Here is a 26,363-nt window from a genome sequence, read left to right as displayed (position 1 = left end):
ATAGTTCTTACTCCTCTTCTCCTTATTATCCTCAGTACCTTTGGTATGAGTGGAAGAGGAGGGAACACATTAACCAACCGGTACACCCACGGTGTTACTAGAGCGTCCACAGCTATCGCCTGCGGGTCTCTTGACCTGGCGCAATACTTTTCTAGCTTTTTGTTTAGGCGGGACGCCATCATGTCCACCTGTGGCCTTTCCCAACGGTTTACAATCAGTTGGAAGACTTCTGGATTAAGTCCCCACTCTCCCGGGTGGAGGTCGTGCCTGCTGAGGAAGTCTGCTTCCCAGTTGTCCACTCCCGGAATGAACACTGCTGACAGTGCTAACACGTGATTTTCCGCCCATCGGAGAATCCTTGTGGCTTCTGCCATCGCCGTCCTGCTTCTCGTGCCGCCCTGTCGGTTTACATGGGCGACCGCCGTGATGTTGTCTGACTGGATCAGCACCGGCTGGTTTTGAAGCAGGGGTTTTGCCTGACTTAGGGCATTGTAAATGGCCCTCAGTTCCAGAATATTTATGTGCAGGGAAGTCTCCTGACTTGACCATAGTCCTTGGAAGTTTCTTCCCTGTGTGACTGCCCCCCAGCCTCGAAGGCTGGCATCCGTGGTCACCAGGACCCAGTCCTGTATGCCGAATCTGCGGCCCTCTTGAAGATGAGCATTCTGCAGCCACCACAGCAGGGACACCCTGGTCCTTGGAGACAGGGTTATCAGCCGATGCATCTGAAGATGCGATCCGGACCACTTGTCCAACAGGTCCCACTGAAAGGTTCTTGCATGGAACCTGCCGAATGGAATTGCTTCGTAGGAAGCTACCATCTTTCCCAGGATCCGCGTGCAGTGATGCACCGACACCTGTTTTGGTTTTAGGAGGCCTCTGACTAGAGATGACAGCTCCTTGGCCTTCTCCTCCGGGAGAAACACTTTTTTCTGTTCTGTGTCCAGAACCATCCCCAGGAATAGTAGACATGTCGTAGGGATCAGCTGTGACTTTGGAATATTTAGAATCCAGCCATGCTGTTGTAGCACCTCCCGAGATAGTGCTACCCCGACCAACAACTGCTCCCTGGACCTCGCCTTTATCAGGAGATCGTCCAAGTACGGGATAATTAAAACTCCCTTCTTTCGAAGGAGTATCATCATTTCGGCCATTACCTTGGTAAAGACCCTCGGAGCCGTGGATAGACCGAACGGCAACGTCTGGAATTGGTAATGACAATCCTGTACCACAAATCTGAGGTACTCCTGGTGAGGATGGTAAATGGGGACATGCAGGTAAGCATCCTTGATGTCCAGTGATACCATGTAATCCCCCTCGTCCAGGCTTGCAATAACCGCCCTGAGCGATTCCATCTTGAACTTGAATTTTTTATATACGTGTTCAAGGATTTCAAATTTAAAATGGGTCTCACCGAACCGTCCGGTTTCGGTACCACAAACATTGTGGAATAGTAACCCCGTCCTTGTTGAAGTAGGGGCACCTTTACTATCACCTGTTGTGAATACAGCTTGTGAATTGCCTGTAACACTGCCTCCCTGCCTGAGGGAGTTGTTGGTAAGGCAGATTTGAGGAAACGGCGGGGGGGAGACGTCTCGAATTCCAGCTTGTACCCCTGAGATACTACTTGAAAGATCCAGGGATCCACCCGTGAGCGAGCCCACTGATTGCTGAAATTTTTGAGAAGGGCCCCCACCGTACCTGGCTTCGCCTGTGGAGCCCCAGCGTCATGCTGTGGACTTAGAGGAAGCGGGGGAGGACTTTTGCTCCTGGGAACTGGCTGTATGCTGCAGCTTTTTCCCTCTACCTCTGCCTCTGGGCAGAAAGGACGCGCCCCTAACCCGCTTGCCCTTATTGGGCCGAAAGGACTGTACCTGATAATACGGTGCTTTCTTTGGCTGTGAGGGAACATGGGGTAAAAATGTAGACTTCCCAGCCGTTGCTGTGGAAACGAGGTCCGAGAGACCATCCCCGAACAACTCCTCACCCTTATAAGGCAAAACTTCCATGTGCCTTTTAGAATCTGCATCTCCTGTCCACTGCAGAGTCCATAACCCTCTCCTGGCAGAAATGGACATTGCACTTATTTTAGATGCCAGCCGGCAAATATCCCTCTGTGCATCCCTCATGTAGAAGAGTGCGTCTTTAATATGCTCTACGGTTAGCAATATAGTGTCCCTGTCTAGGGTATCAATATTTTCCGACAGGGAATCTGACCATGCAGCTGTAGCACTGCACATCCATGCTGAAGCAATAGCTGATCTCAGTATAACACCTGTGTGTGTATATATATATATAGACTTCAGGATAGCCTCCTGCTTTCTATCAGCAGATTCCTTCAGGGCGGCCGTATCCGGAGACGGTAGTGCCACCTTCTTTGACAAGCGTGTGAGCGCTTTATCCACCCTAGGGGATGTTTCCCAACGTGACCTATCCTCTGGCGGGAAAGGGTACGCCATTAGTAACCTCTTAGAAATTACCAATTTCTTATCAGGGGAAGCCCACGCATCTTTACACACTTCATTTAATTCCTCAGATGGAGGAAAAACAACTGGTAGTTTTTTCTCTCCAAACATAATACCCTTTTTTGTGGTACCAGGGGTAACATCAGAAATGTGCGACACATTTTTCATTGCCTCAATCATGTAACATGTGGCCCTGTTGGAAGTTACATTAGTCTCATCGTCGTCGACACTGGAGTCAGTATCCGTGTCGACATCTGTGTCTGCCATCTGAGGTAGCGGGCGTTTTAGAGCCCCTGATGGCTTTTGAGACGCCTGGGCAGGCACAGGCTGAAAAGCCGGCTGTCCCACATTTGGTATGTCGTCAAACCTTTTATGCAAGGAGTCGACACTGTCGCGTAATTCCTTCCACAGCACCATCCACTCAGGTGTCGACCCCGCAGGGGGTGACATCACATTTATCGGCATCTGTTCCGCCTCCACATAAGCCTCATCAAACATGTCGACACAGCCGTACAGACACCGCATACACACAGGGAATGCTCTGACAGAGGACAGCACCCCACAAAGCCCTTTGGGGAGACAGAGAAAGTATGCCAGCACACACCAGAGCGCTATATAACACAGGGATCCCACTATAAAGGAGTGTTTTTCCCTTATAGCTGCTTATATTATATATACTGCGCCTAAATTTAGTGCCCCCCCCCTCTCTTTTTTACCCTTATGTAGCTTGACACTGCAGGGGAGAGCCAGGGAGCGTCCTTCCAGCGGAGCTGTGAGGGAAAAATGGCGCCAGTGTGCTGAGGGAGATGGCCCCGCCCCTTTTCCGGCGGACTTCTCCGGCTTTTTCTGGAATTCTGGCAGGGGTATTTTTACACCTATATAGCCTTCCTGACTATATATGGTGTAGATTTTCCAGCCAAGGTGTCTTATATTGCCCTCAGGGCACGGCACCCCCCCCCCCCCCTTCAGCGCCCTGCACCCATCAGTGACCGGAGTGTGAGGTGTGCATGAAAAGCAATGGCGCACAGCTGCAGTGCTGTGCGCTACCTTGTTGAAGACAGAAGTCTTCTGCCGCCGATTTTCAGGAACACTTCTTGCTTCTGGCTCTGTAAGGGGGCCGGCGGCGCGGCTCCGGTACCGAACATCGAGGTCGGGTCCTGTGGTCGATCCCTCTGGAGCTAATGGTGTCCAGTAGCCTAAGAAGCCCAAGCTACCACCAGTCAGGTAGGTTCGCTTCTTCTCCCCTTAGTCCCTCGCTGCAGTGAGTCTGTTGCCAGCAGATCTCACTGTAAAATAAAAAACCTAAAATATACTTTCTTTCTAGGAGCTCAGGAGAGCCCCTAGTGTGCATCCAGCTCAGCCGGGCACAAGATTCTAACTGAAGTCTGGAGGAGGGTCATAGTGGGAGGAGCCAGTGCACACCAGTAGTCTAAAGCTTTCTTTTAGTTGTGCCCAGTCTCCTGCGGAGCCGCTATTCCCCATGGTCCTTACGGAGTCCCAGCATCCACTTAGGACGTCAGAGAAAAGAAAACGCATACCCGACCATGCCGGACTGAAAGGGGTCCCATGTTGACACATTGGACCCCTTTCCCCGAATGTGCCGGGACCCCACGTGACTCCTGTCACCGAGGTCCCTTCAGCCAATCAGGAAGCGCTACTTCCGTGGCGCTCATCTGATTGGCTGTGCGCGTGTGACCTCAGACAGCGCATCGCACAGCTCCCTCCATTACTTTCAATGGTGGGAACTTTGCCGTCAGCGGTGGGGTTACCCGCGGTCAGCCGCTGACCGCGGGTGACCTCACCGCTGACGCAAAGTTCCCACCATTGAGTATAATGGAGAGGCTTTGCGAGGCGCTGTCTGACAGCTCAGACGTCCAGCCAATCAGCAGAGTGCCAGGACGTTGCGCTCGCTGATTGGCTGAAGGGACCTCGGTGACAGCAGTCACGTGGTGTCCCGGCATTCGGTGAAAGGTGTCTGATGTGTAAACATGGGACCCCTTTCAGTCCGTGGTTCGGGTAAATGCGGTTTGTTTTTTTGCTAAGTACGTGGATTTATATCTGGACACTGGATTGAGGTGAGTATAATTTGATTCACAGGTACCCCGGATCGTCGGATCAGGAGACGTGGCAGACGGCGGGTCAACATAGGTAAGTATGTGTGTGTCGGCAGGTGTGTAATAAAGTTTTACTCTCAAGGTGTGTGTCTCCTGTTTTTATTTGGGTATTTTTTTCCCAGTAGTGCTACAGGTACCAGCGGGCCCGGTTTTCCTCCGCATGCTGGTACTTGTGGTTCTCCAAGTACCAGCTTGCGGGGGAGGCTTGCTGGGACTTGTAGTACTACAGGAAAAAAACAATATTCTTTACATTTTCTCAAGGCTATCAGCCTCCCATCCGCAGTCCTTGGATGGGGGGGACAGCCTCGGGCTTCACCCCTGGCCCTTGGGTGGCTGGGGGGGGGGACCCCTTGATTGAAGGGGTCCTAACTCCCAAAGGGTACCCCGGCCAGGGGTGACTAGTTGGATATTTAATGCCACGGCCGCAGGGCGCTGTATAAAAGTGACCCCCGGCTGTGGCATTATCTGTCCAGCTAGTGGAGCCCGATGCTGGTGTATAAAATACGGGGGACCCCTACTCTTTTTGTCCCCCGTATTTTTTGCACCAGCACCAGGCGCAGAGCCCGGTGCTAGTTTTAAAAATACGGGGGATCCCCTGTCATTCCCCCCCCCCCCCCCCCCCGGATTTTTAGAACCAGGACCGGCTCGAAGAGCCCGAGGCTGGTTATGCTTTGGAGGGGGGACCCCCACGCCATTTTTTACCGGGATTTTACCATTCCATCTAAAAAAAATATATATATATATTATTTTTAAAAATATATAAAAAATACTTGTGCCTCCAAAAAAGACAAACCAAGTACCTAATCCCTTCTAATATAAATAGATATGCTATTACCAATAAAAAACACAACAAAAAAAAAAACATGTTTTAAAATTTTTTTATTATTTTCACCCACCAAAGTGTGGCGGATTGAAAATGACGAATTTACTGTCTAAAAGCACTGTTGTCGAATTTCCAAACTTCAATTGAATATACTTTGGTCGAATTGCAGCACTTGTATCATTGCAGAAAAGTCGAATTTGACAAAAGTCGAATTTCAAAAAGTCGAATTTTGAAAGTCCGTTTTTTTGACGGAAAGTACTGAATTGCATTGACGATTTTATTTATTTTTTGGCAAAAAAGTCCAGTTTTTCGCCAATTCCGGGAATTCGACCGCAATTGCATATACCCATTAGTGCTGTATCACCCAGCTCACGAGAGTGGATCAAGACGCTATTAGTGTACACAACCACCCTGTGAACATACAGTGAACAAAGACGCCCAAGTGAACACCGACGCACCACTCGTACAGCCGCCTATGCTGCGACTGGGTCCTTTTAATACACAGCGTCTCAGACGGAGGTGGGAACTCAGTCCATGGCGGGAAACTCGGAGGAAACTGGTCATGAATTGGGGAGGGGCGACCGAGGGAGCTTCTTACTCCCCACTGCCGACATTAACCCTAGGGATCGCTGACTCATACTACCCCTCAAGAGCCTATGAACCATCAGGCCTAGCGCTGGTGCACCCGAGGTGGCAGCTGCGTCAGCGACTGATCGGTAGTCTCCATCCCGAAATAGTGCGGCTGTGTCTCGCGTTTCCCCTACTAAGCGGAATTGATGCCTTACCTTCTTCCCGTGCTCCAGCCACAGCCTGGTAACATCTGCTGGACTTGCTAATACATCTTACACAGACGCCCACCGAAACAGCACTGTACACATGGGTCAGTATTGTCGCGACCCGGCAGGGAGCTGTTGGAGTGACTCATTCTAAGGTACGTATAAGACGCTTTTTCAGAGTTGCTACAGCTTTGAGCAAAGTGGACAAGCCCCAGTCAGACACACACTGACCATCAGACCCCAGTCTCAAAAGTCACACAACTCGCGCTATGATTTCAGCAACATCTTCCCTCCCACGCTGTGTGTCTTTGCCACAGTCTCTCCCAGTTTCTATCCTCGTCACTCTTTATTCCATCTTTCCCGTCTGTCTATTTTGGCATTTATAGATTTCATGGTGTATTATTAATTTCTATCTAGGATGTAGACTAGCTCAGTAATCACTGTGGGCACTGGGAGAAACTACATTTGTAGATGTGTGCATAGGGGGTCATTGATACTGCAGCAATGTGGCGATCCTGGCACGTAGTATTATATTATGTTACCTGTCAATTTCACAGGATGGCATCTGTAATTGGTTCCCAAAAAGTTTAATGTATGGTCAGAGCAGAGTGTGAAGAGAGTTCAACAGTAAAAACTAAACAGCAGGACCTCACAAACTCCTGAAACAGATGTGTAAGGACTAAACCATAAAGACAGGATTTCAACTGGGCCAATTTATTAAATTATATTTGTAGTATATCTCCCAGAATACACCCATATTTAGGGGGTACCCCCAAATATTAAGTATACCCAAGAAGTAACAAAGAGGGACCACAGCAAATATCCCCAATATCTGCAGTGGTCCCTGCATTTCCAACAGCTACAGCAAGCCCCAGAGGTTTTAGATGGGGTTGGCCTATAGTAACCTATGGACTACTTTTTGCAGGTTTTTCAGAAGAGGGATCCAAAGGTTCCCTCCCCTGTACCTCCGGTTTGAACATGCAAAGTAGCGCAGCTGAAGGAGCAAAGTGGGATGTAAAGCGATTGTAATGCAATCACTTTAGTCTCAGAAATCATACATCCCAGTGATCGCGCTGAGGCCAAAAAAAAGTGGGTCCCAGGGACCCCTCACTTTTAAAAATTGGGGTCCTACCGGTCCTTTTCTGGGTCCCATCGGAATGAAGGTTTTTATTAATCTTAATCTTGTTGTAAGGTGGTGGGGATGGGGGTGACTGCTGCTGGGCTGTGTAGCATGCAGGACACCCTGCACCAGAGCTGTAACTAGACATTTTGGTGCCCCTTGGCAGAAAGTGAATCGGTTCTCCATCTCCCAGAACCCTAAGTATAGGCAGTGCGCGCCGAAGGCGCGCGAAAAAAATTAGGGGCATTGCTTAATGGAGAAGGGGCGTGGCCACATAATAGTACCAATTCACATTATACCACACAGTAGTGCCGCTTATACACATTGCACCAGGTAGAACCTCCTATACACACTGCACCAGGTAGAGCACGTTATACATATTGCTCCAGGCACAGCACGTTATTAGCGCCAGGCAGAGCACGTTATTAGTGCCAGGCAGAGCACGTTATATACTTAGCGCCAGGCAGAGCATATTATACATATTGCACCAGGTAGCTGACAATATGCACATTGCACCAGGTAGAGCACGTTATACACACTGAGCCAGGTAGAGCACGTTACACACACCGCGCCAGGTAGAGCACGTTTCACACACTGAGCCAGGTAGAGCACGTTACACACAATGCGCAAGGTAGAGCATGTTGCACACACTGAGCCAGGTAGAGCACGTTATACACACTGAGCCAGGTAGAGCACGTTATACACACTGCGCCAGGCAGAGCACGTTATACACACTGCGCCAGGCAGAGCACGTTATACACACTGCGCCAGGCAGAGCACGTTATACACACTGCGCTAGGCAGAGCACGTTATACACACTGCGCCAGGCAGAGCACGTTATACACACTGCGCCAGGCAGAGCACGTTATACACACTGCGCCAGGCAGAGCACGTTATACACACTGCGCCAGGTAGAGCACGTTATACACATTGCGCCAGGTAGAGCACGTTATACACATTGCGCCAGGTAGAGCACGTTATACACACTGCGCCAGGCAGAGCACGTTATACACACTGCGCCAGGCAGAGCACGTTATACACACTGCGCCAGGCAGAGCACGTTATACACACTGCGCCAGGTAGAGCACGTTATACACATTGCGCCAGGTAGAGCACGTTATACACATTGCGCCAGGCAGAGCACGTTATACACATTGCGCCAGGCAGAGCAGGTTATACACATTGCGCCAGGCACAGCAGGTTATACACATTGCGCCAGGCACAGCAGGTTATACACATTGCGCCAGGCACAGCAGGTTATACACATTGCGCCAGGCACAGCAGGTTATACACATTGCGCCAGGCACAGCACGTTATACACATTGCACTGGGTACAGCGCGTTATACACATTGCACCAGGTGACCATTTAGACACATTGTAGCCACAATCTCAAATCCCCCCATTGTCATCCCCAGACACAGTGATCGTGAGTGTCAGTGGAGGGGGTGTCTACAGTTAATGTGGGTGTCAGTGGTGGAGGGTGGTGTCCACTGATTGTGGGTGTCAGCGGTGGAGGGTGGTGTCCACTGTGATTGTGGGTGTCAGCGGTGGAGGGTGGTGTCCACTGTGATTGTGGGTGTCAGCGGTGGAGGGTGGTGTCCACTGTGATTGTGGGTGTCAGCGGTGGAGGGTGGTGTCCACTGATTGTGGGCGTCAGCGGTGGAGGGTGGTGTCCACTGTGATTGTGGGTGTCAGCGGTGGAGGGTGGTGTCCACTGATTGTGGGTGTCAGCGGTGGAGGGTGGTGTCCACTGATTGTGGGTGTCAGCGGTGGAGGGTGGTGTCCACTGTGATTGTGGGTGTCAGCGGTGGAGGGTGGTGTCCACTGTGATTGTGGGTGTCAGCGGTGGAGGGTGGTGTCCACTGTGATTGCGCGGGAAGGGGCGTGTCCATAGTCATCACGGGTGTCAGTGGGGGTGCCGAGGGGAGGAGTGATGACTGACATGTAGTGCAGCAGCTCTGGTCCTCTTCCTGCGCTGGTGCTGCAGCGAAGGCCACTGAGCCCTGTGTGACATATGTAGGAGCCTGCTCTAAACCTCCCACCCAGCACATATAAAGCAACCAGCTCTCACCTCTGCCCCCGCACAACACACAAACAGTCACCGGCGCTCACTCCCCCCTTCCCCGCAGCACATACATAGGCACCAGCTCTCAGCCCTGACATCCCCTGCCGGAGAGCACATATAGTCTGCTGCGCTCCGCTCCGCCGCCCGCCCCCCCTATAGTCTGCTGTACTCCGCCGCCCGCCCGCTCCCCCCCCCCGCCCCCCGCAGCACATTGTCACCGGCGCTCCCCCACAGCACACACAATCACTAGTGCCCCTTCCCCCTGCAGCGCTCCCATCTTACCATGCAGGGGCACAGTCTATAGGTAGGAGAAGCATGCCGGCCGGGACAGTGCAAAAGCACAGAGTATCATGCTGTCTCAGCATGGACACAGCACAGCATGGAGCAGTGACAGACTCGAGCGGCACTCACCGTTGCAGAGGAGGAGGGCGCTGGTGACACTGCTGGGTGAGCGGGGCCAGTCTCTGCCAGTGCTGCAGCACAGATACATGCCGGCAGCGGTGCCTAGGATCAGCGCGCAGCGGGAGGAGGATTCAAAGCTGCAGCAGCGTGCCGGACTGGTGGCCAATGAGGAGGAGACACCGCAGGCTCTGGAGACTACAGGAGGTGACTGGCTGGGGAAGCAGCCAGTCACCTCCTGTGTGCCGCTGATTGGCTAGGGCGCTGACACACAGATCTTTACAATGAGCGCGTCTTATGGAACCCGCTCATTTTCTAAAAGTGGGTCCCAAGTGACCGTTTCAGGGTAAAATACGCGCTATAGCGCGTTTTTGCGATCACTGCATCCAGGTGAATCAAAATGCCTTACTGCCACAAACTGTGGCGATAAGGAATCTTTATTTTCAGGGGATTGTCTACAAATAATAATTAATGCTATGTCTACTACAGCTGTCTGCTCCATTCCAGCAAACGATATGTCTTAACACTGGATCCTTCATTGCCCAGCTCAGAGGACACTGCTAATAGGCGTACTGAAGCCTGTATGATAGGATGTCCAGATGCCTGCTGGAGGTGTTGTAGCGCACTGTAGGATGCAGATATAGAGACACTAAAGCAGGCCTGGCCAACCTGTGGCTCTCCAGCTGCTGTAAAACTATACATCCCAGCATGCCCTGCCACAGTTTTTGAATTCCCCAATAGCAAAACTATGGCAGGGCATGCTGGGACTTGCCATTTCACAACATCTGGAGAGCCACAGGTTGGCCATGCCTGCACTAAAGCTAGTCAAAGAACAGCACTCTGCAAAAGCAGAGGCTGCCAATCAACCCAACAGGAAGTCAGAAAGGGGATAACTGTGGCACAAACTGCACAACTTTGATTTACACACATTGGGGGCAATTCAGACCTAATCGTAGCAGCAAATATGTTAGCAGTTGGGCTAAACCATGTGCACTGCAGGGGGGGCAGATATAACATGTGCAGAGAGAGTTAGATTTGGGTGGGGCGTGCTCAAACTGAAATCTAAATTGCAGTGTAAAAATAAAGCAGCCAGTATTTATCCTGCACAGAAACAAAATAACCCACCCAAATCTAACTCTCTCTGCACATGTTGTATCTGCCACACCTGCAGTGCACATGGTTTTGCCCAACTGCTAACAAATTTGATTCTACGATCAACTCTGAATTACCCCCATTGTCAGTAGGATCAGCTTCCAACATCACTTTTTCCATATTTGTGTTCATAGAAGACTCCTTACACCAGTGATTGCGCTGATCCAAAAAAAATGTGGGTCCCAGAGACCCCTCACTTTCGGAAATTGGGGTCCTACCGGTCTTTTTCTGGGTCCCATCGGAATGAAGGTTCTTATTAATCTTAATCTTGTTTGGACACTACAAAAGTGTTGCAAGGTGGGGGGATGGGGTGACAGTGCTGCTGGGCTGTGTAGCATGCAGGACACCCTGCACCAGAGCTGTAACTAGACATTTTGGTGCCCTTAGGCAGAAAGTGAATTGATGTTACACCTTACTAGACCGTAAAGTATAGGCAGTGCGCGTCGAAGGTGCGCTGCAAAATTTAAGGGGCGTGGCTTCATGGGGAAGGGGCGTGACCACATAATAGTGCCAATTCACATTACACCACACAGTAGTTCCGCTTATACAGATTGCACCAGGTAGAACCTCCTATACACACTGCGCCAGGTAGAGCACGTTATACATATTGCACCAGGTAGAGCACATTATACATATTGCACCAGGTACAGCACGTTATACACTTTGCTCCAGGTACAGCTCGCTATACACTTTGCTCCAAGTAGAGCACATTATACACATTGCGCCAGGTAGAACACGTTATACACATTGCACCAGGTAGAGCACTTTATACACATTGCGCCAGGCAGAGCACGTTATACACATTACGCCAGGTAGAGCACTTTATACACATTGCGCCAGTTAGAGCGCATTATTATACACATTGCGCCCAGTAGAGCTCGTTATACACAATGCGCCCGGTAGAGCACGTTATATACATTGCACCAGGTAGAGCACATATAAACATTGCACCAGGTAGAACACTTAAGACACATTGCACCAGATAAATAAAAAATAAACATTGCACAAGGTATAGCACGTTATACACAATGCACCAGGCAGAGCACGTTACACACAATGCACCCGGTAGAGCCCATTACACACATTCCAGCAGGCAGAGCACGTTACACACATTGCGCCAGGTAGAGCACGTTACACACATTGCGCCAGGTAGAGCACGTTACACACATTGCGCCAGGTAGAGCACGTTACACACATTGCGCCAGGTAGAGCACGTTACACACATTGCGCCAGGTAGAGCACGTTACACACATTGCGCCAGGTAGAGCACGTTACACACATTGCGCCAGGTAGAGCACGTTACACACATTGCGCCAGGTAGAGCACGTTACACACATTGCGCCAGGCAGAGCACGTTACACACAATGCGCCAGGCAGAGCACGTTCTACACATTGCGCCAGGTAGAGCGCCGAGACACATTGCACCAGGTAGAGTGCCGAGACACATTGCACCAGGTAGAGCACCGAGACACATTGCACCAGGTAGAGCGCCAAGACACATTGCATCATACCCCGGGCACACACACAGCGGCTACCCACCACACACCCCGAACGCGCGCACACACACACACACACACACAGCATCTGCCCACCTTATACCCCGGACGCACGCACACACACACACACACACACACACAGCATCTGCCCACCTTATACCCCGGACGCACACACACACAGCATCTGCCCACCTTATACCCCGGACACACACACACACACACACACACACACACAGCATCTGCCCACCGTATACCCCGGACACAAACACACACAGCATCTGCCCACCGTATACCCCGGACACAAACACACACAGCATCTTCCCACCGTATACCCCGGACACACACACACAGCATCTGACCACCTCATTCACCGTGCACACATACAGCATCTGACCACCTCATACCCCGGGAACACACACAGCATCTGACCACCTCATACCCGGGGCACACTCAGCAGCTGCCCACCTCATACTCCAGACACACACACACACACACACACACCTCATAATCCCCCCCCTCTTATACCCCGTGCACACACCCAGTAATTGCCCTCCAACCCCCATACAACCCGGACACACAAGCAGTAATTGACCATCTCCCCTTGTACCCCAGGCACACACACACACACACTAACTGGCCCCCTCCACTTACACACCGCAACAATGCAAGCACCTCCTCGCTGGCAGAGCCCATATGGCAGGAACGGCGAGAGCCGGCAGCGAGAAGTCCGTTTACAGCAGCGCGGAGACCGGGATGGCGAAAGATGTACACCGCACACACACACACCCACACTGGCCGGCGCTCAGAGCGGCTGTCAGGTGCGGCGGGGAAACTGACCTGCGGAGAGGCGGTGCGCTCAGGCAATGAGCACGGGTGCCGGAGCGGAGGGTTCAGGCAACAGCAGCGCCAAGTCTGTGATGAATCGGCACCGGAGCGGTGCTCACCTTCTCCCCCCACAGTCACAGGCATCAATCAGTCACTTAACAGGAAGTGATTGGCTGCTGCAGCAGAGCGCGTCTACGGGGACTCGCCCATTTCAGAAAAGTGAGTCACCTTCCCTCAAAATCGGGTAAAATACGCGCTATAGCGCATTTTTGCGATTACTGATACACAATAGAACAGAGTTGCCCAACTCTGTCATTACAGTCCATGTTTTAAGGATATCCACGCTTTGTCAGGCTCCGGAGCCTTACTTCCGGCGGGTGTTCCCGCGGATTACCACCCTGCTGGTTGGAGCTGCTGCGGCGGCAGGTCCTCCTGGACGGATGTGCGGCTGCCAAGGGTCGGGGACCAAGGGTCTGGAGAGCAGGGCGCTGCGGCAGGGATCGCTGCGGTAAGGTCCTCTAGTGGTGACACAGTATAGTGTGTCAGAGACAGAAGCGGGCTAAAGCTGTGCGCTAACAGCTAAGTATGTCTCCTGTGCTGGGGGCAGCCATGTTGGAGACAAGAGTATTACCAATGAAGTTCCCAATCTGTGTTCAGCCAATCCTGCGTGTTCTCCCCTTACAAAAGGGGGCTGGCTCAGAGGTAGAGTGCCAGTGCTTCAAGTTACCTCCTTTTGAATGGTTCTCCAGCTCTGTGCTCCCAGGTTACTTCTGGTTCCCTGGTCCTGGTTGCTCTCATCCATCGGTTACCTAAACGCTGCAGCAGTCCTGCTGTCTAAGTCCGTTGACACTCGTGGAAGAGCTCACGGGGTCCCAGGTCGTAGAGGGTCGTAACAGCGGTTCCCGCAGATGTTTCTTCAAAGTCTAAGTTCTTCAGCCTCGTCTTTCCATCACATACCACAGCCTTCAGTTCTTCTTTACCGGAGTTCTTCAGCTTCACTCTTCAAGTCATTTAACCATAGACTCTAATTCTTCCAGTTTCTTCTATTTCTCCAATATTTGTGTACAGCCCGATTATTCATTAAAACTACAGTTATCTTCCTACGAAGTCCTCCTTCTCTTTAAGCCCTCCGGCCAACGTTAACACTTAGTTTGGCTAACACCCCATGAGGAATTACATTCAGCCACCTCGTTTGCTCTCCTCACAGGTAGCTGTCCCTTCTGTCGAAACTCTGTTGTCGGAACCCCAACTTACGCCGAGCGTTACATGCTTGAGTCCAGATGGTTAAATCAAACTGACACAGGTACTAATGAAGTAATCTACGCTGAAGCATAGATATCTGCACTGTAATGTAATGTATTTACTTGTTTGTACTCTGGGCAGACATGACGATTCTCAAAAACCCCACCTTCAGTGTAAGCCATTTCAGGGAGACTACCCACAAAAGGCTCATAGGGATCAGATCAGACGTTAGAGAATCTGACAGTGATCATCAATCAGTATTATTCCTGTTGCAGAGTCATGAATAACAAGGTACTCCAGTCAATGTGAGCTACCGGTGTAGAATTAAAGCACGATCCAGTGGAAAACGAGATTTATGGTAAGAACTTACTGTTAAATCTTTCTGCGAGATACACTGGGCTCCACAAGTATTAACATCGGGGTGTAGAGTAGGATCTTGATCCGAGGCACCAACAGGTTCAAAGCTTTTGACTGTTCCCAAGATGCACAGCGCCGTCTCCTCTATAACCCCGCCTCCATGCACAGGAGCTCAGTTTCGTTAACCAGCCCAATGCAGTAGCAGGTACCAGAGACGACAATTGCTCGTTGCCAATTACACCCCACACTCACCACAGGAGAGGGTGTCAGCAGCTATGCCATACCAACCCAAAGAAGCCAAGTGCATCAAACCGGGCGCCATGTGGAGCCCAGTGTACCTCGCAGAAAGATTTAACAACGGTAAGTTCTTACCATAAATCTCGTTTTCTGCTGCGGGGTACACTGGGCTCCACAAGGATTCACATCGGGGATGTCCTAAAGCAGTTCCTTATGGGAGGGTACGCACTGTAGTGGGGTCAAGAACCCGGCGTCCAAAGGAAGCATCCTGGAAAGCGGCGGTATCAAAGGCATAGAACTTAATGAACATGTTCCCTGAGGCCGCCCAAGAAGGTCTAACCGACCGAGTAGAATGGGCTTTGATGGTAGCAGGAACAGGATGACCAGCCTGTACATAAGCATGTGCAATCACCATTCTAATCCATCTGGCCAGAGTCTACTTGGAAGCAGGCCAGCCACGTTTGTGAAAACCAAACAGCACAAAAAGAGAATCGGATTTCCTAATGGAGGAAGTTCTCTTCACACAGATACGGAGAACCCGTACCACATCCAAAGACCGCTCTTTGGCAGACAACTCAGGAGAGTTAAAGGCCGGAACCACAATCTCCTGGTTAAGGTGGAAGGAAGACACCACCTTGGGTAAATAACCCTGCCGCGTTCTAAGAACCGCTCGGTCACGGTGAAAAATCAAATAGGGAGACTTACAGGATAAGGCACCGAAGTTCGAGACCCTTCAAAGTGAAGCAATAGCCAGCAAGAATAACACCTTAAGGGAAAGCCACTTAAGGTCAGCAGAGGTAAGAGGCTCAAACGGAGACACTTGTAAGGCCTCCAAAACCACCGACAGATCTCAAGGGGCCACAGGTGGCACATAAGGAGGCTGAATCCGCAACACACCCTGAGTGAATGTATGGACATCAGGCAGGGTAGCAATCTTTCTCTGAAACCAAACCGACAAAGCAAAGATATGAACCTTGAGGGAGGCCAGACGCAGGTCTAAGTCCAAGCCTTGTTGTAGAAAGGCCAATAGTTTGGCCGTACTAAACTTGAAAACGTCATGATTGTGAGACGCACACCAAGTAAAGTAAGCATTCCAGACCCTATGGTATATCCGAGCAGAAGCCGGCTTACGGGCCTTTAACATAGTTTGTACGACCGCCTCAAAAAAAACCTTGGCCCTCAGGACAGAAGCTTCAAGAGCCATGACGTCAAAGCTAGACGTGCCAAATCCTGGTAAACACAAGGGCCCTAAACGGGGAGGTCTGGTCGTTGTGGAAGTAGAAGGGGACGATCCAACGAGAGGCCATGTAGATCGGAGAACAAGTGCCGCATGGGCCACACTGGGACGACTAGAAGTAGGTTTCCTCCGTCTTGCTTGAACTTCCGTATTACTCTGGGCAGGAGTGACACCGGTGGGAACACGTACGGCAGCCAAAAGTTCCATGGGATTGACAGAGCATCCACGAACGCTGCTTGAGGATCCCTTGTCCTTGCTCCGAAGACCGGAACCTTGTGATTGTGTCGAGACGCCATCAGGTCCACATCTGGGAGGCCCCATTGTCCACGAGAAGTTGGAACACCTCTGGATGTAGGCTCCATTCTACGGCGTGCACATCCTGACGACTGAGATAGTCCGCCTCCCAGTTCAGAACGCCCGGAATGAACACTGCTGATATGGCCGTCAGATAGCATTCTGCCCACTGAAGAATCCTTTATACTTCCCTCATTGCCATGTGGCTTTGAGTGCCGCCCTGATGATTGATATACGCCACCATGGTGGCGTTGTCCGATTGTACTTAAACAGGTCTGTTCTGTATGAGATGCTGGGCCATTGTCAACGCATTGAACACTGCCCGAAGTTACAGAATGTTTATCGGGAGTAGCGACTCCTCCTCGGTCCACCGATCCTGGAGAGAGAGAGAGTGTTGTTCCAACACCACGCCCCAGCCTCTCAGACTGGCAACCGTCGTCAGCAGGACCCAGTTGGATATCCAGAAGGGACGGCCCCTGCTCAAATCGATGGTCCTGAAGCCACCAGCTCAGTGACAAGCGGACCTCCGGACATAGGGAGATCATGTGAGATCTGATCCGGTGAGGCAGGCCGTCCCACTTAGACAGAATCAACTTCTGCAGGGGGCGAGAATGGAATACTCCACCATGTTGAAAGCTGACACCGTGAGACCTAGTACTTGCATTGCCAAATGAATCGACACTTGCGGACAGGATAGGAAGCATCGGATCTTGTCATGAAGTTTCTGGACTTTCTCCTGAGACAAGAACAACCGCTGGTTGCGAGTGTCCAATAACGCTCCCAGGTGTACCATATACCGAGCAGGAACCAAGGAGGATTTCTTCCAGTTGATCAGCCACCCGTGGGCTTTCAAGTACTGGACCGTCAGATCGAGATGACACAGGAGAAGTTCCGGGGAATACCCCAGGATCAACAAATCGTCTAGGTACGGTAGGATCCTGACCCTTTGATGGTAAAGCAAAGCAGTCATGACCGCCATTACTTTGGTGAAAACTCTGGGAGCCATTGTCAAACCAAAGGGTAACGCCCGAAATTGGTAATGAAGGTTGCCCAACACGAACCTCAGGTACTGCTGATGAGACACTGCAATTGGAATATGCAGGTAGGCATCCCGTATGCCCAGGGAGACCATATAGTCCCCAGGCTCCAAGGCCAGAACAATAGAGCGCAAAGTTTCCATACGAAACTTGGAGACCCGCACATATTTGTTCAAGGACTTCAAATTGAGAATGGGCCACGAGGACCTGTTCGGCTTCGGGACTAGAAACAGCGGTGAATAGTACCCGTTGCATCTCTGAGCCAGAGGCACTTGTACCACCACTCCTGTGGTCAGGTGGGACTGTACCACCGAATGCAAAGTGTTTGCTTTTGCCAGGTCTAGAGGAACATCTGTCATGCAAAATCGATGAGGGGGACGATTCTTGAAGGGTACGGCGTTACCTCGAGTGACAACTTCCCTTACCCAGGTATCTGAAGTCGTCTTCAACCATTCCTGGGCAAAACCTAGAAGTCGGCCCCCCCACCCTGGGATCCCCCAGATGGAAGCTCGTCCCATCATGCGGCAGGCTTGGCAGGTCTGGAAGCACGAGTTTGCTTTGGGTACGCCTGACCTTTTGCTTTACCTGAAGGACGAAAGGGCCGAGGGAAAGTACTTATAGCCTTCTGTGCGGAAGGAGCCGTACTAGGTAAGCAAGCTGTTTTACCAGTAGCCAGATCACACACAATCTTATTGAGGTCTTCTCCAAAGAGAATGTCTCCCCTGAAAGGAAGCACCTCCAGGGTTTTCTTGGAATCCATATCCACCGACCAGGATCTCAACCATAGGATACATCTGGCTAAGACGGACGTAGTAGCAGCCTTGGCCGTCAGCACCCCGGCATCGGAGGCCGCCTCCTTAAGGTACAGAGAAGCCGTGGTAATATAGGAGACACATTGTTGAGCATGCTCAGATGCGTTGGAAGGCAGTTCCGCCTCAAGCTCATGAGCCCACGTCTCAACAGCTTCAGCAGCTCAAGTTGCTGCAATAGTTGGCCTATGCACAGCCCCCGTTAGGGTATAAATCGCTTTTAAACAACCCTCCACAAGTCTATCCGTCAGTTCCTTCAGAGAGGTGATGGTAGTTACTGGAAGAGCAGAGGAAACAACCATACGCGCCATATGAAAATCAACGGGCGGAGGGGTTTCCCAATTCTTACATACCCCCGCAGAGAGAGGATAGCGAGCCAACAGTATCTTATTCGGTGTGAATTTTGTCCCCGGATTTTCCCAGGATTCCTGACGTATGTCAATCAGGTGTTCAGAATGAGGTAAAACTTGTTTATCCACCTTCTGACGTTTAAACCTATCCGGTTTCTTAGAGACAGCCTCAGGCTCTGGATCATCAGACACCTGAAGAATGAGCCTAATCTCTTCAATCAAATCCGGGACATCCACTAACGACTTCCCTTCCCCATCAGAAACATCTGTATCAGTGTCTGTGGGATCAGTATATGCACCATCCTCATCAGAGGATGTGTCTGGGATAGCGGTGGATTGGGAGGAGGTAATGGTCCGTTTAGAAGACGACTTAGTCTTAGGCGGGCGAGAGTGACACTTAGATTTAGTGACCTGTTCAAATGCTGTAACTGAGTGGAGATTTGATCAGCCTATGGCGGATTAATAGCAGGGACCATAAACTGTTGTAGTGGCACAAGTGGTCCCACAGGCGCCAATTTAGTTACAAGCGTGTTCAATAGCGTGGATAATGTAGCCCAAGGTGGGTCCTGTGAAGCCCCAGGTGCTACCGATCCACTGGGGAAAAAGGAACCCCCTGAACCTGAACTCTCAGCTGCCACTTTAGCCTCCATCACGTCCGCGGCCTCACTACCAAGCAATGTGGGAGAAGCCCCAGCGTCATTACCACGTGTAGCAGACATAACAATGTGCACAATATCGGGCAACCTGGTACAAGGTGTAGCAGCAATATACCTAGCAAGAGCACCTGTGAAATGCTACTAAGACAGCACAGACCGGGAGTTCAAGAGATATAAACGTATATGGTGACTATAAATCACAAGTAAAAATACACAGCAGGTACAATCCTATATTAAACAAAAAGACACCCGATACACTTAGCCCCCTCAGGTATAGCAATATAGGAGTAGCACGCTGAGTGAAATACCCTGTAATGAGGCAACCACACAGCAGCTACATGCACACACACATCTATAGTCACAAGCGTACCATGAAGAAATTATGCTCCATAAAATTGCACTGGACTAGCAATACAAAGTAATACTCAGTATGGCTATATGTGTTAACAATAGATATAACAAACACAGTAAAGACTGGATGTATATCACAGGGTGTTTGTACCACACAACCCTGAATGTAGGCACTCTCTTAACTAACACTGTCCCAGTGACAGGTAGGAATATTTAAGTGTCCTGTAGGAAACACAGCACTGGCAATCAGGCGGTTCTACAAAAGGAGGATTTGCCCCAGCAGTCCCAGGAACAGCACAGCTCTATCAGTGACGGCTGCTGGCCGGGAGTGAAGGAGAGGAAAGCAGCTCCAGGGCGGGAACATTCATAGAAATGGCACCCTGGGTCTGGGGGAAGAGGCCACAGGTCCGACCTGCTCCCCCTGCTGGAATCCCCACCGGGCAGTGTAAAACGGAGTATATGTATAATAAAAATAGAATTTTAATACCTACCGGTAAATCCTTTTCTCTTAGTATTAAAATCCTATTTTCTCATACATCCTAGAGGATGCTGGGGATACTTCAAGAACCATGGGGTTTATACCAAAGTTCTAGAACGGGCGGGAGAGTGCGGATGACTCTGCAGCACCGATTGCCCAAACAAGAGGTCCTCCTCAGCCAGGGTATCAAACTTGTAAAACCTCGCAAAGGTATTTGATCCCGACCAAGTAGCAGCTCGGCAAAGCTGCAATGCCGAGACCCCTTGGGCAGCCGCCCAGGATGAGCCCAATTTTCTGGTAGAATGGGCCTTCACCGATTTCAGTAACGGCAATCCCGCCGTAGAATGAGCCTGCTGAATCGTATTACAGATCCAGCGTGCAATAGTCTGCTTGGAAGCAGGAGCCCCAACCTTGTTGGGAGCCCACAGGACAAACAGAGCCTCTGTTTTCCTAATTTGAGCCGTTCTGGCGACATAGATTTTCAAAGCTCTGACCACCTCGAGAGACTTCGATTCCGCCAAGGCGTCAGTAGCCACTGGCACCACAATAGGCTGATTTACGTGAAACGATGAAACCACTTTTGGCAGAAATTGCTGACGAGTTCTCAACTCCCTGGAGTTCTCAACTCCGCTCTATGGGGGTAATTCCAAGTTGATCGCAGCAGGAAATTTTTTAGCAGTTGGGCAAAACCATGTGCACTGCAGGGGGGGCAGATATAACATGTGCAGAGAGAGTTAGATTTTGGAGGGTTATTTTGTTTCTGTGCAGGGTAAATACTGGCTGCTTTATTTTTACACTGCAATTTAGATTGCAGATTGAACACACCACACCCAAATCTATCTCTCTATGCACATGTTATATTTGCCTCCCCTGCAGTGCACATGGTTTTGCCCAACTGCTAAAAATATTCCTGCTGCGATCAACTTGGAATTACCCCCTATAAGCATGGAAAATTAAATAGGGGCTTTTATGAGACAAAGCCGCCCATTCAGATACCCGCCTTGCGGATGCCAAGGCCAACAACATGACTACTTTCCAAGCAAGGAATTTCAACTCAACCTTACGCAAAGGTTCAAACCAATGAGATTGAAGGAACTGCAACACCACATTAAGATCCCATAGTGCCACTGGGGGCACAAAGGGAGGTTGGATTTGCAGCACGTCTTTCACGAAGGTCTGAACTTCTGGAAGGGAGGCCAATTCTTTCTGAAAGAAAATTGATAAGGACGAAATTTGTACTTTAATGGAGCCTAACTTAAGGGCCGCATCCACACCTGCTTGCAAAAAATGGAGCAAACGCCCCAGCTGAAATTCTTCCATAGGAGCCTTCTTAGATTCAAACCAAGACACATATTTTCTCCAAATACGGTGGTAATGCTTCGTCGTTACTTCTTTTCTAGCCTGTAGTAGTGTGGCAATGACTTCACTGGGAATACCCTTTTGGGCTAGGATTTGGCGTTCAACCGCCATGCCGTCAAACGCAGCCGCGGTAAGTCTTGATACACGCACGGTCCCTGCTGTAACAGGTCCTCTCGTAGAGGAAGAGGCCAGGGATCTTCTATGAGTAATTCTTGAAGACCTGGATACCAGGCCCTCCTTGGCCAATCTGGAACAATGAGTATCGCCTGAACCCTTGTTCTTCTTATGATCTTTATCACCTTTGGAATGAGTGGAAGTGGAGGGAACACATAGACCGACTGAAACACCCACGGTGTCACCAGGGCGTCGACCGCTATTGCTTGAGGGTCCCTCGACCTGGAACAATATCTCTGAAGTTTCTTGTTGAGGCGAGACGCCATCATGTCTATTTGAGGAATTCCCCAACGACTTGTCACTTCTGCAAAGACCTCTTGATGAAGACCCCACTCTCCTGGATGGAGATAGTGTCTGCTGAGGAAGTCTGCTTCCCAGTTGTCCACTCCTGGAATGAAGACTGCTGACAGAGCGCTTGCATGTTTCTCCGCCCAGCGAAGAACTTTTGTGGCCTCCACCATCGCCGCTCTGCTCTTTGTTCCGCCCTGGCGGTTTATGTACGCCACTGCTGTTACGTTGTCTGACTGAATCAAGACGAGCAGACCACAAAGAAATGTTCCGCTTGCCGAAGGCCGTTGTAAATGGCCCTTAATTCCAGAATGTTTATGTGCGGACAAGCTTCCTGGCTTGACCATTTTCCCTGGAAATTTTTCCCCTGTGTGACTGCACCCCAGCCTCGGAGACTTGCATCTGTGGTCACCAGGATCCAATCCTGAATCCCGAACCTGCGTCCCTCTAGGAGGTGAGAACTGTGCAGCCACCACAGGAGAGAAATTCTGGTCCTGGAAGATAGGATTATTTTCCGGTGCATGTACAGGTGAGACCCGGACCACTTGTCCAACAGGTCCCACTGAAACACTCTGGCATGGAACCTGCTAAACTGAATGGCCTCGTAGGCCGCCACCATCTTCCCCAGCAACCGAGTGCATTGAAGAATCGACACTCTTGCCGGTTTCAGAATCTGTTTTACCATGTTCTGTATTTCCAGAGCCTTTTCCACTGGAAGAAAAATTCTCTGTAATTCTGTATCCAGAATCATACCCAAGAACGACAGCCGTGTTGTCGGCACCAGCTGTGATTTTGGCAAGTTTAGGAGCCAACCATGCTGTTGCAGAATTGTCAGGGAGAGCGTAACTTTTTTCAGTAATTGGATCTCACCTTTATCAGGAGATCGTCCAAGTACGGGATAATTGTGATTCCCTGCTTGCGCAGGAGAACCATCATTTCTGCCATAACCTTGGTGAAAATCCTCAGAGCAGTGGACAGACCAAACGGCAACGTCTGAAATTGGTAATGACAATCCTGAACAGCAAACCTCAGATAAGCCGGATGTGGAGGATATATGGGGACGTGTAAGTAGGCATCCTTTATGTCGACATCATAAAATCCCCCTCCACCAGACTGGAGATCACTGCTCGGAGAGATTTCATCTTGAATTTGAATTAGATATAAATGGAGGGATTTTAGGTTCAGAATCGGTCTGACTGAGCCATCCGGCTTCGGGACCAAGAACAGGCTCAATAAAAGCCTTCCCCCTGTTGTGACGGGGGTACCGTGACAATGACTTGATTTTGACACAGCTTTAGTATCGCAGCGCATACTACCTCTCTTTCCGGAAGAGAAGCTGGCAAGGCAGATTTGAAAAATCGGTGAGGGGGCACGTCTTGAAACTCCAATTTGTACCCTTGGGCTACTATTTCTAATACCCAAGGATCCAGGGCCGAGCGAACCCAGACCTGACTGAAGAGTTTGAGACGTGCCCCCACCGGTGCGGACTCCCGCAAAGGAGCCCCAGTGTCATGCGGTGGATTTAGTAGAAGCCGGGGAGGACTTCTGCTCTTGGGAACTTGCCACAGCCTGTGACCTTTTTCCCCCTTCCTCTTCCTCTCGTAGCAAGGAAGGAAGAACCTCGTCCTTTTTTGTATTTATTGGGCCGAAAGGACTGCAGCTGATAGTGGGGTATTTTCTTTTGTTGTGCAGGAACATAAGGCAGGAACGATGACTTACCCGCGGTAGCCGTAGATACCAGGTCAGTGAGGCCGTCGCCAAACAAGACACTACCGTTAAATGGCAGAGACTCCATAGTCTTCTTAGAGTCAGCATCAGCATTTCATTGATGAATCCACAATGCCCTCCTAGCCGAGACTGCCATGGCATTGGCCCTTGATTCCAAAAGGCCAATATCCCTCGCAGCTTCCTTTAGATAAGCTGCAGCGTCCCCGATATGACCCAATGTCAAAAGCACGCTATCCCTGTCCAGGGAATCTATATCAGATGACAAGTTATCTGCCCACTTTTCAATAGCGCTACTCACCCATGCCGATGCAACAGCAGGCCTGAGCAGCGTACCTGTGGTGACATAAATGGATTTTAGTTTATTTATTGTATTTTCCTGGATCCATTAGGGCTGCCGTGTCAGGAGACGGAAGCGCCACCTTTTTGGACAGACGCGATAGAGCTTTGTCCACCGTGGGGGTTGACTCCCACTTTTCCCTGTCCCCAGAGGGGAACGGATATGCCACCGGAACTCTTGGGAACCTGTAACTTCTAGTCAGGATTTTCCCAAGCTTTTTCAAAAAGAGCGTTCAGTTCATGAGAGGGAGGAAACGTCACCTCAGGTTTCTTTCCCTTAAACATGCAGACCCTAGTATCAGGAATAGCAGGGTCTTCCGTGATATGTAATATGTCTTTTATCGCCACAATCATGTACTGAATGCTCTTAGCCAGTTTAGGATTCAATCTGGCATCACTATAATTGACACTGGAATCAGAGTCCGTGTCGGTATCTGTATCCGCTATCTGGGTAAATGAACGCTTCTGTGACCGCAAGAGGGTCTGAACTTGCGACAATGCAACTTCCATGGATTTTCTCCATGTCTGGTTCTGAGACTCAGATTTATTTAATCTCTTATTCAACCGAGTCACATTTGCATTCAAAACACTCAACATATTTACCCACTCAGCCGTCGGCGGTGCCGACACGGTCACTCCCACAGTCTTTTCTGTCCCCACTCCAGCCTCCTCCGGGGAAGAGCACTCAGCCTCAGACATGTCGACACACGCGTACCGACATCCACAACCACACTGGGGCTATAGGGGACAGCCCCACAGCAAAGCCTGTTAGAGAAACACAGAGGGAGTTTTGCCAGCTCACAACCCAGCTCCTATCCCGGTACTGAAACGATTAAAATAATGCCTCAGACCTGTTAGCGCTGTTATACTAATAAAACGGCACCAAATTACTGTGCCCACCCCACATCCCCCCCCCCGTTTTGCACCCTGTTACTTGTACAGCAGTGTAGGTCAGGACCAGCGTCTCTGCAGCTCTTTGAAAAGAAAATGGCGCTAATTAGAGCTGAGGGCAAAGCCACGCCCCCTTAATGGCGCGCTTCAGCCCCGCTATTTTTTAAATCTATATACTGGCGGGGGTTCCGTTTTAGTGCCCACTGTAAGCCTCTTTTGCCAGTCTATTTATTGAGGTTTCATGCTGCCCAGGGCACTCCCCCCCCCCTGCGCCTTGCACCCTGTAGTGCCGCTGTGTGCGTGGGAGCATGGCGTGCAGCGCAGCCGCTGTGCGGTACCTCAAAGCCGTCACTGAAGTCTTCTGATCTTATTCTTCTTCTGACTTCTGGCTCTGTGAGGGGGGTGACGGCGCGGCTCCGGGAACGAGCATCTAGGCGTACCTAGCGATCAGACCCTTTGGAGCTAATGGTGTCCAGTAGCCTAAGAAGCAGAGCCTTGAAACTCACAGAAGTAGGTCTGCTTCTCTCCCCTCAGTCCCACGATGCAGGCCAGCAGGTCTCCCTGAAAATAATAAACCTAACATAAAAAGTATTTTTCTGAGAAACTCTGAAGAGCTCCTCAGTGTGCAACCAGTCTCACTGGGCACAGAATCTAACTGGAGTCTGGAGGAGGCGCATAGAGGGAGGAGCCAGTTCACACCCCTTTTAAAGTCTTAAAGTGCCCATGTCTCCTGCGGATCACGTCTATACCCCATGGTTCTTGAAGCATCCTCTAGGACGTATGAGAAATACCCCTTGACCTGTGCCCATGAGTTGTCCCTGGTGGCTAGTGGAGCAGCTGCCCAGTTATCAGTGTCCACGCCATCGCGCGTGCGGCCCGCCTCCTACGGCCGCGCTGGATCGCGGTGAAGAGCGGGCACAGAAACCCCTTACCTCCCCCGTAGCTGTGGCCCCACGATCCGGGAAGACGGCGGTGTGTGTGTGACTCACGTTTTAGAAGGAACCGGCACCTCCGCTGCAGTGACCCGGCAACCAGGGCGCGGGAGTATACAGCACCGTTGGGAGTAAGAGAGCTACAAACTGAAAAGTCTGAAAGACTCTGCCTACTGCAACCCTTGAAGTTTTTAGTAGAAAAATCTTCTTTTTTTTCCCGTCATTTAAGCTATCAATAGATTGCCTCACGCAGCCCTTCTGTTAAGTGCCTGCTTACTGCATGGCACCAACTTACAAACTGAGCTCCTGTGCATGGAGGCGGGGTTCTAGAGGAGGCGGCGCTGTGCATATTGGGAACAGTCAAGAGCTTC

The 26,363-nt window shown here is 50.6% G+C and overlaps 1 protein-coding gene across 2 annotated transcripts in view; it reads right to left on the bottom strand.

Annotated features, from left to right (window-relative positions):
• The window catches only part of CEP135 (centrosomal protein 135), a 392,705-nt gene that overhangs the window by 317,233 nt on the left and 49,109 nt on the right, over positions 1 to 26,363 (bottom strand). The window lies entirely within an intron of this gene.

Source organism: Pseudophryne corroboree, chromosome 1, assembly GCF_028390025.1.
Source record: "Pseudophryne corroboree isolate aPseCor3 chromosome 1, aPseCor3.hap2, whole genome shotgun sequence".
In the NCBI taxonomy this organism is placed as follows: Eukaryota; Metazoa; Chordata; class Amphibia; order Anura; family Myobatrachidae; genus Pseudophryne; species Pseudophryne corroboree.
This window is presented reverse-complemented; position numbering and strand designations above follow the sequence as displayed.